General features: G+C 36.7%; 1 protein-coding gene across 1 annotated transcript in view; it reads right to left on the bottom strand.

The window, feature by feature from the left end:
- The window catches only part of LOC101898689 (uncharacterized), a 198,280-nt gene extending 194,376 nt beyond the window's left edge, over nt 1–3,904 (bottom strand). Inside the window, exons 1-2 of the mRNA XM_059125807.1 lie at nt 3,610–3,904; nt 2,937–3,136 (exon numbers count right to left, since the gene is read on the bottom strand). The gene's annotated coding sequence lies outside the window, so the exon portion shown is untranslated. The remainder of the gene's footprint in view (nt 1–2,936; nt 3,137–3,609) is intronic.
- Between the last annotated feature and the right edge of the window lie 8,882 nt (nt 3,905–12,786).

Genomic DNA, 12,786 nt, shown 5'->3' with positions numbered 1-12,786 from the left:
TCTGCGGTATTTTGGCCCATTATCGGCGAGGCGCTTGCTTGAGAAGATCGACACTTAGGTATTTTTTAGTGACAACCTTGCTTTCCAAAATGCTCCAGACACAATAGTCCAACGGATTGGTATCCGGAGATTTTGGTGGCCATTATGCGCTGGAAATGAAGCGAGGAACCTCATTTTGTAAGCATTCATAAGTGGCGCGTGCGATTATGCTGAGTCCTGTTAGAATGTCCAAGGTCTGCGACCAAAATATTTTCGGAATATTTTCGCGATAATATTCCGCATTTCATCTGATGCCACGGTTGATTAACACGAGCAGAGCAGCGACCATCGACTATCCGCGCGTACTGAAATTCATTTTATTCGGACTGATATTACGAATTTGGTGCACAATACTTATAAAATCGGACTACATTGTGTATATGAGAGCTATATCCAAATCAGAACCAATTATTACCAATTTCTATAGGCTTCGTTCGTGGGCAAAACAAATGATTTCTGGACAATTAATGCGGCCTATACTTTACAAAAATACATGGTAAAAGGAACTAATTCGTTTCCTTCTGCATGTTACAAACAAATGCACAAAGATACAGGGTTGCCCATTCCAATCGACGGACCTTTGGGCCCATTCCAATCGACGAGGCTTGTCCGCAGGCAACATTCTTTGCGTCAATTGAATTTTGTACGGGAACAAATGCAAGTCAATGCGAATAATCCGTTGTAAAGTGGTCCACTTGCCCAACTGCTGAGAACGGTGTTTTTGGGATGTTCTTGGAGACCTCTCAACACTTGCTCGTAGGGCAGCGATATTCTCGGCCGATCGCCTTGGTCGACTTTTATATGGCCTATTCGGATTAGAAAGAACCTTACCAGTCGAAATTTTTTCGTATTAACGCTTAATGGTGTTCTTAGAAGGCACACTTCTCACATTTTTTAATGCTTTAAAAGCACGTTGAGTTTTCACAATTGACTTCTTCTGTTGAATGTAAATTTCAACTATTGCAGAGCGCTCGCTTCAAACGCGGTATGTCATTAAGCGATGTGACATCTCTGTGAAAAGTTATGGCGTTGCCAGATGGGTCCGTCGAATACGGCACAATGTGGCGTATGAAGAATGTAATAGTAATACAATACTCCATAACAAAACCCCTTTACTTGTCGAAGCTCCGCGAAGGAAGAAACGCATGGAAGATTTTTTTCGTTGGATTCCATGCGGTTTTTGAGCGGACCACAAAATGTGAATTTTAAATTCACAAAACTTTTTTAGCGAACTGTTTTTATAGCCTCCACCATACTTTGGAGGGTATATTAACTGTAACTCCTCGAAATACTCATGTAAGACCCAACTAAGTATATATATTCCGGATCTGCGTAAAATTCTATGTCGATTTAGCGATGTCCGTCTGTCTGTCTGTCTGTCCGCCTGTCTGTCTTTGCAGACATGCTTATTTTGCAAGTAGGCAGGCTAAATTCGCCCCCACATAACTGTACCTCCCTATATTCGATATTTTGATTATTTTAGCGAAATTATTCACCGGAATTGTTTCAAATTACGTATTTGGAGTTCGTAATAGGAACTACAGTCTGTGACAGAAAATTGTCTATGTAGGTCTAGGTCTTCGTACAGGTCACATTTGAAGTTCGTAATGAATGCAACAGACTGTAAAAGAAAATTGCCTATGCAAGTCCAGGTCCTCGCACAGCTCCGATATAACGGTACCTCCCTATATACGGTATTTTGATGATTTTAACTACGGTATTCACCGTTTATTTCAAATTTCGAATTTGAATATGGTAGTGGCTTTTGACAACAATGCCTATATAGGTCTATATATATAAAGGCTATATTCGGTATTTTTAGATATTAACAGAATTTTTAACGGATTTTATTTTATTGAAAATTTCCAAATTCGTTCAAATAATGGAGGTTGTTCAAAGTTCGAATCGACCGAACTTACTGCTTCTTAACATGTTTTTTTTTTTTCATTTAACACAATTTGCTTTACACTTTTTATATCCAATATTGAAGTATTTCAATAACACTTTAAGTCATGGAAGACTTTCAAACCTACCAATTGCACACATACAAAATATGTATGTTAAATATTCAGGGATATTGGGTACATTGCACAATGTCCCAATTTAATGGGGCAGACAGTGGCACACAAAGCAATTTCTTATTATTTTCTCAAATATCTTCAATTTTGAAAAAGCATGTTGCCTTCAATTTTCTTCTCCGATTTCTTTAGAATAATTTTCGAAAATATCGTACTTTTCGGCATAAAACAAATGTAACTAACCGATATTTTATTTCACAGAATGCATTTGAAGATACATTAATTATTCGAAAGGAAATGCAACCTAAAAGAATTCCAAGAATCCATTTTGCCTTCATTTTCTCAGAATCGCACAGACACACATCCACACACACACACATTGGTAATTCAAGCCAAACATCAGTACTTCGGAGAAAGCGTGAAAGGTCCTTTCTTCATTTTTGTGTGTTTCTTTCTGTGCTGGATTTACTGTTGCTGTATGTTGGTTGGCCTTTGTGCAATTTCCTTCCATGTAGGTATTTTTTTTCTTTATTTCACACTTTTTCGTTTACTTCAAGGCAAACGACAGCATAATGGACCAAAGTATGCCAAATTGGGTGGGGGAGGAGTGAGGGGTAAGCGAAAGGATTTTCATTATAACGTTTCGCTCGTTACTTTTATGGCACACGTTGCTTTTGTGGTTGTTGTTTTGTTGTGCTCTCTTTCTGTTTCTTTTGAATCCTTTTTGTGTCACTGTCCTTAATACATCTATTACATGGCAGCATGAATGCTTGCATGTGTGTGTGTGTGTGTGTGTGTGTGTGAGGGTGTGTGTTAAAGTTTACGTTTGTGCGTAATTTTTTGTTTTTTTTTTTTTCTTTTTTACTTGGATTTACTTACACAACACAATACGGGATGTTTTGACTTTTTATTTTGCTTGGCTGTTTGTTTGTTTATTTGGCTGGTTGCTTTGTGGCTCTTGTTAAACGATTTGTTTTCGTTGTTAATTTTTTGTTGATGGGGGTTTGTGTGTGTGTGTGTGTGTGTATGAGTGAATGTCATACATACACTTTCTCTTTTGGCCTTAACTTGTGTCACAGCTTATTAAAAACAACAAAAACAATATTTTTTCACTTTTCCCACCAACTCTTGATGAATGCACGCAGTCACACACATGCACACTCACAAAGGCAGAAAGATTACCACCACCGTTACACGGAATTTTACTCATTGACACACATACACCGATACACAATGAAGCTTCGCGTCGCGTCGAGTCGCATCAAACAAAGACAATGCTTACGCATACACACACATTTGCAAAATTTATTAGGAAAACGTAACAAAAGTGACGAACACAACGGACACAGGATAATAACAATGAAACCGTACAGAAGAAGAGGAGCAAGAATGAAGGAATATTATGGTAAGAAAATGAAATTTTCACACGATTTTGTTGCTAGAACAAAAAAAAAAAAAAAAGAAATGCAAAATAATAGTTTTTTTATTTTCTCAACAGGAGAAGGATTTCTGCGGCCAATTGTTTATGGAGTTATCAAAAAATGAAGTATACTTTTAGGCGCCTGCAAATGCTGCTCCAAACAACTTTCACTTTCTTTGCGAATTCTTCAGGATTCCGTTTTCTTTTCTTTATCACTTTATTTTGTATATATATATTTTTTCTTTTGGTTTTCTATTTTCTACACTTTTTTACTAATTTATTTTTCTGTTTGCAAAATATTTGATTTTTATTTTTTGACTTTTTGGGAATTTCAGCTTTATGTAAAATGATTATAATTTCACAGACACACACTCAAATTGCAGAGTTAGAAATTATCGTTCATTTGTCCGCGCTAGACATCCGACAACCGAGATAGTTTGTGCTTAAAAGAGTCGCCTGCCAGTTGCAGACAAGCTGGTATCCCCTTATGACATGAACGGGAAAGCATTAGAGGCGCTCATTTCGACTCTCTCATCCAACAAAACATTGCTATGGAAAATGTGGCGCGTTCGCTCTTATTTGGGATATTTTTTTGCTTTTGTTGGGGGGAAATTTCTCATTTGGGCCCATTTGCAAACATCTGTTTACATTTGTCGTTGGTGCAACATTTGTTTATGTGCCCACATTCCAACACACTCACGTAGTACCATTGAGGTAGTCTGCGAACATACATCATGCTTTCTATGCTTCTTCTTGTGGTGCTCAGTATAAAGAAATTTTCCGTAGGGCGCATGTCCCTCTCTCAAGTGGACAGACACATTGGGGAAATTTTAGTACTATCTCACCTGTAAATTGGTACTAATACAACTGTTACATCGTTGCTCTTTGTTTTCTAAATGGAGAGAAATAAAAATGCTCTCAATTTATGTTACTCTCTCTATCTCTTAGGGATGTTGTTTCTACCTGCAATATTGTGAGAACCAAAACATTTGCCAAACAAAATAAACCTGTTAAGCAAATCGTGTTGATTCTCATCATTACATCTTAAGTACTAATATATTAGGGTGAAATGGTATTAAATCCATAAATGAGAGAGACTTATGTGATTGCTTAATTATGCTTTTACTTTTCGCCCAAGAAAAACACGTACTTTAAAAATAACCAGTAAAGAAAGTCTTAAAGTCGATCAGGGCCGACTTTATGATACCCTACACCATTTTTCTAATTTAGTAGAGCTGCGCATAACAATAAACATGATTATAATTATAATTTAAAGTTCAAAGGGCTAAATATGCCGAAGCATGTGTATCTTTTAAATTCGGACTTGTATTGTCCATTTGGTGCACAATTAATTTGAAATCGGATAAAGATATATATGGGAGCTATATCCAAATCGGAACCGATCTCGATAAAATTTGGCAAAGATATTTCTGAGCTGTATACATTTCCTTGAATATCGTTGTTACGGAGTGCATATTACGGCTGTGGGTAACAAATATGACAAATCGGATGATCAGTATATATGGGAGCTATAGTTATATCTGAACCGATCTTCACCAAATTTGACATACTAGCTTCTAGACTCAATTCGATCGTAAGTGCCAAATTGCATCCAATTTGGGCAAATATTAGATGTTTGGTGTACAAATTTCATCCAATTTGGGCACATATTAGATGTTTGGTGTACAAAGTAAATCGGACGAAGATATATATAGCTATATCTAAATTTTCACCGATTATCTCCAATTTCAATAGGGTTGAGCCAAATAAATGGTTTGTGCAAAATTTCATCTGGGTAGGGCAATAAATGCGAACTGTACTTTGTTTACAAAAATACATGGACAAACGGACGGACAGACGGACGGACGTGCATAAATCGACTCAGAATGTGATTCTATGCAGATCATCAAAAGGAACTATGGGTCTATCTCGTTTCCTTTTGCCTGTTACAAACAAATGCACAAAGACATAATACCCTGACCACCTTGTGGTGTAGAGTATAAAAAGGCAAATTCGGCAGATTTTAAAAAATTAGAACTAAAAACAACTGTTTAAAAGGGGCATGAGATACGCTGAAAAATAGTTAAAATAGGAATTAAGTATTGTTCTACATACATGGTGACATAGTCAAATTTTTTAAATTTTTATACCCTACAACACTATGTGTTGGGGGTATTATAAGTTTGATTGGGCCAAAAATTATGTAACACCACGAAATATTGATTTCCCACATAGGAAAGTATATATGGATCTTCCTAGCTCGACGAGCTGAGTCGATCTAGCTATGTATGTCCGTCCGTCCGTCTGTCCGTCTGTCCATGTCAATTTGTAATCACTCTACAGGTCGCAATTATGGTCCGATCTTCACGAAATTTAAAATGGAGGTGGGGCTAGGGTCAGAATAGAACCCTATTTCTTTTGGTGATGATCGCATAATATTTAGGGGTTGAAATGGACCAAAAACTGAAAAAATTCCTGATTTTGCACTTGCTCTACAGGTCGCAATTATATACCAATCGACGCGGAATTTCGCATGTAGCTAGAGTTTAGGGCTGGCAAGAAGAATACCCATTTGGGTGGTCATCGGATAATATTTAGCGGGTAAAATAGACCATATTTTTTTTGTTGAAAAAATTTAAAATTTTTCATTAAACCGCGAATGTTTTAAATCCCGGCAAAATCACAAAGCCATGACAAGGTTACTTCTGATCTTTACATTGATGTTAACATCCAACAAAACGGATATATAGAAAATATGTGCGATATATATGTTTATAAAAGAAGGTATGCTTGAAAAATCTCTTATATGTCGAGAACGGCTGAACTGATTTCGACAGTTCTCATTAATTCAGAATGGCCTCTTGGCAGGAAAGAAAAAACGCCTAAAAAAATCGCATAAAAATATCTCTCTAAAGATGAAAATATTGATTTTGTAAATTTTCTCATATTTTTTCAATTTTGTCATATTTTTGGCATATTTTCATTTTGAATTAAACATTAGTAATATTTCTACAGATCGCATTTATGGCCGATCCTTACGAAATTTTGCAAGGAGATAAGATGAGGGTCAGAATAAAAGCCTATTCTTTTTGGAGATGATAGCCATACGTTTAGGGGTTGAAATGGACCAAAAAACTGCAAATTTGTCAACAGGTCGTAATTATGGGGGTTGCCGGATATAGCACAAGCCAAGCAGTTTTGGATGGCCATCCAAAAATATTCAATGTGTGAAGGAGTTTGCCAACTTTTGTAGACAAAATACAAAAATGTCCATTCCAGTGACTTTTTGGAGAATTCACAAATACAGGAAAGACGCACTTCTGACTATTTCGTTAACGGTGATTTCGTTGAAGAATATAGTCAAATGTCTTTATCTCATATGGATGCGTTTCAGTCAAAAACCAATAATAAATGTTAATCTTTTGCCACTTCTGAGAGATTATAGGTCTCTGGGAAATATTAGTTCCAGATCTAGGATGACAATTTACGTGAAACATCTACCAATAAATTGGAAATGAGCAAATTAGTTTAAGTTGCTATTATTCGAAAATTAGGAACGGAACCTGATGGTTTTCTTTTATTATTTGTCACAATATCTTGTGGAATTCTTTCGAGTATCTCCCCTATATAAACTGTATCGTTTATTATAGTCGTGTAGGGTATTCAACGGTCAGCCCCGCTCGACTGTAGCCTTTGCTTACTTGTTTTTTATTTTAATTGAATCGACTTAGCGATGTCTGTCTGTCTATCCGTCAGTCTGTTGTAATCACGCTATCCTTCGAACGAATTGAGATAGAAGGCTAAAATTTTGCACACATGTTTATTTTGCCAGTAGGCAGGATTGTATATGGGATATGTAGGTCCACGTTTTAATATAGCCCCCATATAACGGTACCTCCCGATATTCGGTATTTTGATGATTTTAGCGACATTGTTCACCGGAATTCTTTCAAATTTGGTATTTGAAGTTCGAAATGGATACTACAGCCTACGACAGAAAATTGTCTATGCAGGCCTACGTCTTCATATAGCCCCCATATACCAGCACCTCCCTATATTCGGTATTTTGACGAGTTTAAGTACAATACCCACCGAAATTGTTTGAAAATCCGTATTTGAAATTCGTAATGGTTGCTACAGCCTATGACAGAAAATTGTCTATGCTGATCCCGGTCTTCGCATAGCTCCGATATAACGGTACCTCCCTATATACGATATTTTGATGGTTTTAGCTACATTATTCACCGTTTATTACAAGTTTCGAAATTGAAAATTGCATTGACTTATAGCAAACAATGCCAATGTAGGTCCACGTCGTATAGGCACCAATATAACGGCTATATTCGGTATTTTTTAAATTTTAACAGAACTTTTAGAGGATTTTATTTTCAAATTCGTTCCAAATGTTGGAGGGTATTGTTGTTTGTTTTAATTTTTGTTTTTTTAATTTTTTGAATGAAAGCAAAATATGTCGGAAATAGCATCAAATCTTAGAATATGTTTAGATTTGTTCGAATTGACCACTTTTGGCACGAATTATGGCCTTCCAACGGTCAATGAAACCGTCACACGCTGCCCGAATGTTGCTCTGCGGTATTTTGGCCCGTTCTCGGCGAAGCACTTGCTTGTCCAACCCCGCCCTCATCCATTGCAGCTGCAGAACGTCAAGTGCCTAGACAAACAAGTAAGGCTCTGAAGCAATTACATTCAGGATGGTACAGTTGTCTCCATTTGTATTGGGCACAAATTGACGAAGATGTGATGATGTCTGCCCAGTGTGTGATAAAGGTCCGAACAATACACCGCACCTGTTTTATAGCACCACCAAACATACCCAACTCATTCCAGAAGATCTCTGGTAGCAGGATTTTTAAGGTATTAAGGTAGCAGGATTTTTAAACCCTCAGCCTATGTTCGATTATCTAAGTATATTTTGACTAGTGTTAAGATTATTGAAACTTTTGACCCTCTATGGAGCAGATCCCGAAGGAATGGGCCAATATCGCCCATTTCCTATCGGACCCAAAAATATGATATAAATATTTCGACAGATGTGCAAAGTCTAAATGGAATCGGATGTTAATTTGGCGTTGTATGAGCTTCATGGATACTCAAAACTTCAGTATTTTGTGGGGGAGCTACCAGAAGGAGTGGATCGATGTATTCCCCCTTCACACCAGACCATGGGTTAATACAAATATTAGGATGTGTGAAATTTGAAGACAATCGGACTTTTACATCACATTTAATGAGATTGTAATTATTCAAAATTTTGACCATTTGTGGGGGAGGTACTTGATGGAGTGGACCGATATTGTCCATTTTCACACCTGACCTAGCACTAACGCAAATATTAGGATTTGCAAAGTTGGAGCAGAATCGGATTATCCTTTATCTTTCTGTGCAAAAAATATTTTTTTTTTTTTGAAAATTACCTTTTGTGGGGGAGGTACCAGAAGGAGTGGACCGGTATTGTTCATCTCAACACCAGACCTTGGGTTAATATAAATATTGGGATGTGTGAAATTTGAAGACAATCGGACTCTTACATCACATTTTATAAGAGTTGTAATTATTCAAAATTTTGACCATTTGTGGGGGACGTACTTGATGGAGTGGACCGATATTGTCCATTTTCACACCTGCCCTAGCACTGACGCAAATATTAGGATTTGCAAAGTTGGAGCAGAATCGGATTATCCTTTCTCTTTCTGTGCAAAAAATATATTTTTTGAAAATTTCGACCTTTTGTGGGGGAGGTACCAGAAGGAGTGGACCGATATTGCCCATCTCCGAACTCGATCTAAGTTTGACAAAAATATTACGATGTAGCCAATTTGGACCAAATCGGATACTTCCTTCGAGAGTTATCGTGCGCACCAGCCAGCCAGACAGACGGACGGACGGACATCGCTAGATCGACTCCAAATGTTCTGAAACGGATTTGGTCCAAAGAGACCTAGGGTCTAAAACAGTTATTTCGACTAGGCACGTTTTGGCCGTATCAAATGATATATACCCTCTGTAGCCATATGGCTGAGGGTATAATAACTCCAAACAGCCTCAATATAAATTCCCCTGCTATTCTCCAAAGGATAGCTTTTGTTATATAAATTTTGCAATCAATTGAAACTTTGGCGAAATATTCGATTTTTTCTATTGAAAGTTTCTCCATTAACAAGAGATAAAGGCAACAACAAAAAAACAAACTGCAAAACGCACAAAAGCGGCGATGGAAACCCTAAATTGGAAAGGAAAACGAAAAAGTTTTTTTCTCATTTTTTTTTCACATTTTTCGTGTGGGTTCTGTTGAAATCTTACCCAAGTATTTGGTGCTTCTAATTTGAATACAATAAATATGTAAATGTATTCTTTAAATATATTTGACATATAAACAATGCACACAGCTAACACATACACACATACAATTGTCGACAATGGAATGGAACTCACATAAAATAACGTAACACAATATATTTAAATGCAAACAACAACAAAAAAAAGAAAGAAAAAGAAGAAGACACACTTAAGGACCTTCGATATTAATCTCTCGTACCAGACATACACAAAGGTAGATAGAGTTGGTGTCTGAACAAAAAAGGTAGAAGGGTGTTGATAAACAAGCCCGTACCAACTGTTTGTTGGCTAAACGCAACAACAAATCAAATGGAAAGACGCTCATATATATATGGAAATACGGGTTACACAGCCCATAAAATAACCTAAATAAATAGGTCAGCATAAAAAAAGGTAATCCAACTACAACATTTCGAATCCTACGCATGCATGTTTAAAGTTTGAAAAATAAATATGTATATGTAATTGGAAAAATTTTAAAGGATTTATTTCAAGTGTTGAGGGGAAAGGAATTTACCATAAGAGATTTTCATTCAAAATTCTATGGAGAAGAAATTCCATGATGGTATAATTAACTAGGTAATCTCATGCTCAAGATTTATGTTTTTCTAAATCCTTTCATTTTCCAAATTATATTTTGTGGTTTTTATACCCTCCACCATACATAGCATGGAGGAGGGTATATTAAGTTCGTCATTCCGTTTGTAACTCATCGAAATAATCATTTTAGACCCAACAAAGTATATATATTCTTGATCAGCGTAAAATTCTTAGACTATATAGGAAGATAGATTAAAGAAGATAGGAAACTAAAATTATGCACAGATCTCACTTTTACCTGCAGGCAGGTCAAGTTCATTGGAATTCTCTGAAATTCCACACAAGGAGTCCCTTGTGAGTACTTTATCCTCTGAGGGAGAATTGTCTATATAGGTCCACGATATCGTATATCCCCCATATAACGGTACCCCGATATTCGGTATTTTGATGGGTTTTACCCACATTTTTCAACGGAATTGTCTGAAAATCGTCACAGGAAGTTCCTTGTGGCTAATTTATCCCTTTGAAGATTATTATTTATATAGGTGCACTGTGTAGCCCCCATATAACAGTACTCACAATATTCGGTATTTTGATTATTTCAACCTTCTTATACCCTACAACACTATGTGTTGGGGGTATTATACATTTGATTGGGCCAAAAATTATGTAACACCTCGAAATATTGGTTTCCCACATAGGAAAGTATATACGGATCTTCCTATCTCGCCGAGTTGAGTCGATCTAGCTATGTATGTCCGTCTGTCCATGTTAATTTGTAATCACTTTAGAGGTCGCAATTATGGCCCGATGTTCACGAAATTTAGTATGGAGGTGGGGTTAAGGTCAGAATAGAACCCTATTTCTTTTGGAGATGATCGCATAATATTAAGGGTTCGAAATGGACCAAAAACTGAAAAATTTCCTGATTTTGCAGTTGCTCTACAGGTCGCAATTATGGACCAATCGACGGAAATTAGTATAGGGCTAGAGCTTGGCGCTGGGCAGAAGCCTTCAAATTTTGATGGTCATCGGGTAATATTTAGTGGTTGAAATATACCATAGCATTTGTGATAAACAAATTCAAATTTTCCATTAAACCGCGAATATTTTTAATCCCGGAGAAATCACAAAAAAAAAAACGAACAGGTCAATTCTGGCCGTTACGTAGATGCCGATAGTAAATATATCGGATATATAGCGAAATATATACAATGCATATATACAAAGGAAGGGGATGTTAGCTAGAATGCTTATATCTCAAGAATGGCTGGAGCGATTTTTACCAATTAAGTCAATTTAGAATGCCCTTTTGGCATAAAAGTATAAAATCTTAAAAATCGCATAAAAGGATGCCAATAATGATGTTAATATAGATTTTGTAGTATTTTGTGAAATTTTTTTTTTATTTTTTCATTTTTTGTATAGCATGCGATTTTTTAATTTGACTATTAGAAGTCAAGTGTATATTTTGAAGTGTATATTTTGTAAAATTTTTTCACCTTATAACACAAGTTTGGGTTATTATTTATATACAGATTGCAATTATCTTTCGATTCCCACGAAATTTTTCACAATTTTTTGTTTTCAAAGATGTCCGCAATATATTTAGGGGCTGAAATGAACCAACAACGAAAAATGTTCCTGATTTTGCGGCCGAAATAGAAACCAATAGGGAATACAACACAGGGAATATGTCCCTGTGTTCTATGACATAATTTCAGAAGCGAAATCTTCCAAAATAGATTTGGACATAAGGGGGCTTCTAATATATTTTAGTGTTGAAGGGTATCACATGATCGGCCCCGCACGACTATAGCCTTTGCTTACTTGTTTATTTTTACTTATATTGAATAAAAGCAAAAATGTCGCAAATAGCATCAAATTATAGAATAAGTTTAGATTTGTTTGAATGGTCACCTTTGGCACGAATTATGGCCTTCAAACGGCCCATGAAACCGTCACACGCTGCCCGAATGTGGCTCTGCGGTATTTTGGCCCATTCCCGGCGAAGCGTTTGCTTGAGGTGATCGACACTTTGGCATTTTTTAGTGCCAACCTTGTTTTCCAAAATACTCCAGACGCAGTAGTCCAACCGATTGGTGTCCGGAGATTTTTGTGGTCATTGTGCGCTGGAAATGAAGCGAGGAATCTCATTTTGTAACCATTCGTGGGTAGCGCGTGCTAAGTGCGATGGTTCTAAGTTCTGTTGAAATGTCCAAGATCTGAAGCCAAAATGTTTGCGTGCCCAAGGCTTTAATACACCCTCCAGAATATTTTCGCGATAATATTCGGCATATAATCTGATACCACGGTCGATTGATATGAGCGTAGAGCTGTTATGGCTGTTATGGCAGCCCACACAATCACTAAGATCGGTGCTTGAGTTCTGGTGTCCAATCGAAGGTGCAC

Source organism: Musca domestica, unplaced genomic scaffold (genome assembly GCF_030504385.1).
Source record: "Musca domestica strain aabys unplaced genomic scaffold, Musca_domestica.polishedcontigs.V.1.1 35, whole genome shotgun sequence".
Classification (NCBI taxonomy): domain Eukaryota; kingdom Metazoa; phylum Arthropoda; class Insecta; order Diptera; family Muscidae; genus Musca; species Musca domestica.
The sequence above is the reverse complement of the archived record's forward strand: the minus strand, read 5'-3'. Positions and strand labels throughout refer to the sequence as shown.